The sequence below is a fragment of the Gossypium raimondii genome, chromosome 8, assembly GCF_025698545.1.
Source record: "Gossypium raimondii isolate GPD5lz chromosome 8, ASM2569854v1, whole genome shotgun sequence".
Lineage (NCBI taxonomy): Eukaryota > Viridiplantae > Streptophyta > Magnoliopsida > Malvales > Malvaceae > Gossypium > Gossypium raimondii.
Window position 1 is genome coordinate 19,856,631 of NC_068572.1, and position 2,531 is coordinate 19,859,161.

The 2,531-nt window shown below is 32.9% G+C and overlaps 1 non-coding gene across 1 annotated transcript; it reads right to left on the reverse strand.

Annotated features, from left to right (window-relative positions):
• Positions 1 to 2,055: 2,055 nt before the first annotated feature.
• On the reverse strand, positions 2,056 to 2,159 carry LOC128032236 (small nucleolar RNA R71). Its single transcript, XR_008188364.1, has one exon. It is a non-coding gene; the product is annotated as a small nucleolar RNA R71 (small nucleolar RNA).
• Between the last annotated feature and the right edge of the window lie 372 nt (positions 2,160 to 2,531).

Genomic DNA, 2,531 nt, shown 5'->3' on the forward strand with positions numbered 1-2,531 from the left:
TTTGCATAAAGGGTTAAAATTGACTCGGCAGACACTACTAAGAGCACAAAATCGGTAAACAATTTTTGAAGCATCGAGGTGAATTAATTTTTCAGCCTAAGACGGTCCAATTATGAATATTAATACATAATATAATTAATTTTAATTATTATCCAATTTATTTTGGGTTAAATAATTATTATTAATTATATTATGGAAAAATAGGCTTAGTTGTGCTAATACGAGAGACTGATCTGACCGAGCAATCGAGTTGCCCAAAACCATCCAACATGCTGACCTAATCAGCTCAAAATAGCTGCTTTTTTGACTTGCAAATCAGCCTTGAAGTCTCCTTGAAATCGCATTCAAACACCTCCACTTCCTGTGCTTTTAAAGATTTTCCCCAAGCTAAATTTAGCAAAGTTTGATTTTTTGCTACATGTGTGGCCGGCCAAGGGCGTATATGGCTACTAATTTTCTACTATTTTTAGCAATTAATCCCACCTAAAAATTCCCCCTTCACCTAGTCATTCAATACACCTTTCATTCTACACATCTCTCTCCCTTTCACTCACTTTCTGTCTTCCAAACCTCCCTTTGTTTCCCATTTTTCCTTTCTATTTCCATTGTCGATTTCCCTCTTGGAAAAGATTCCTTCAACCACCTTGGATAGCAGAATTAAAGTGCTTATCAACCACCTTGGATAGCAGCATTAAAGTGCTTATAGAAGCCTTGATTCAATAGAATGAGCGGAGAAGGAGGAGCGGAGCAAACTAGTCAGACTTCGGAGAAACACCGGATTTGATTCTAGTTACCTATCCTTTAACTTTTATTGTTGTTGTTATGAACATGTCTATGAATATTTTTTATGTCGTTATTTTATATTTAATTAACATGGCTTAAATTTAATTTGTGTTAGGTTGATTGCATTTTGTCTACTTAAGTTATTAAAATCATGTTTGTGTTGTTATAGGTCTTGGTAAATTGTTTGATTAAGTAAAACCACGATTATGTTATACGTGCATTATAATTGGAAGGTAACTAATGAATTAACTATTGATCGTGTTGAAATTGTAATTAATTGACACAATACTTAATTACTGCATGTTTAATCTTCTAAGGTAGCTGACGGTTAAATTAGCGACGGTATTAAACGGTACATTAGCCTTGCATAACTTACAAGATTATTGTGATTAAACTGTTTAAATATAGAAATATATTGTTACCTCACTTAATCTTTTACTTGTTTATTTAAATTGATTAATTATTTGAATTGGCAAAGTAATTTGTTCAAGAGATTAGTTAATTTAGCAAGTCTGTATGTGCTATAGTTAGCAAATTACCAAGTTACCGTGAATTTTTCCGTAACAACATGAACATTGTTTTAGTAATAACAAGTTAAGAAATGTAATTGATCTAACACAATTATGTCATATTGATTAAACTTATTTTTCAGAAATCGTGCTTTGGAATTTTTACCTTTTCATTTTCTTAGTTTAATTTACTTAGTTAAATTCAGCTTTATTAAACCCTTTTTCAAAACAAAAGATTTTCCTTCACCAAAGTGTTTTTAATTGCATTTCATACATATTTTCTTAAACTGTCCCTGTGGGTACGATAACTCGACATTTACTTGTCACTTTATTACTTGTTGTGATTGTGTACACTTGCACATTTCTATCATTCCAAGTTTTTGACGCCGTTGCCAGGGTCTGTTTTAAAAGTTATTATTTGTGAATTTGTTAATTTTGCATTTTGGTTTATTTTTTTATATTCAATTTTAACTTAGTCAATTTTTTTGTGTTTGTTTTAGGTGTTTATAAGTATTGATCGAATTATCAATTTACTCCCCGTAGATCCTGAAATTGAAAGAACTTTTCGATAACGAAGAAGACAAGCAAGTCAAAGAATGACCGAAGAGATGAATTTTGAAAATTTGAATCAAGGAAACGGAGCTAACCCTGCTCAAAATCCTATCCTTATTGTTGATGATAGGGATCGAATTATCAATTTACCACATGGGAAAAGTTAGCAGAAAGATTTCTTGTGAAGTACATCCCACCTAGCAAGAATGCTAAGTTGAGGAATGAGATTACTACCTTCCAACAGTTGGATGATAAGTCTTTGTATGAGGCGTGGGACAGTATTAAAGAACTATTATGAAGATAACCTCATCACATCACCCCTCATTGCATCCAATTAGAGATGTTCTATAATGGTCTAAATGCTCGCACGAGGATGGTAGTGGACGCTTCTACTAATGGTGATCTCCTTTCTAAATCTTATAGTGAGGCTTATAAAATCATCGAAAGGATTTCCAGCAACAATTATTAATGGCCAACTAATTGAGTAGTGTCAGGAAGATAAGTCACTGGAGTACATGAAGACGACGCTCTCACTTAACTTCCATCTGAGGTATCCTCGATATCCTCAATGCTTAAAAACTTTACTATTAATGGGTTTAATAATTTTGTAGCTCAGCCACCGAATTAGTTCAAAAATGTAGCCTGCGTTTATTGTGAAAAAGGGCATTTGTTTGAAGAAAGCTCATC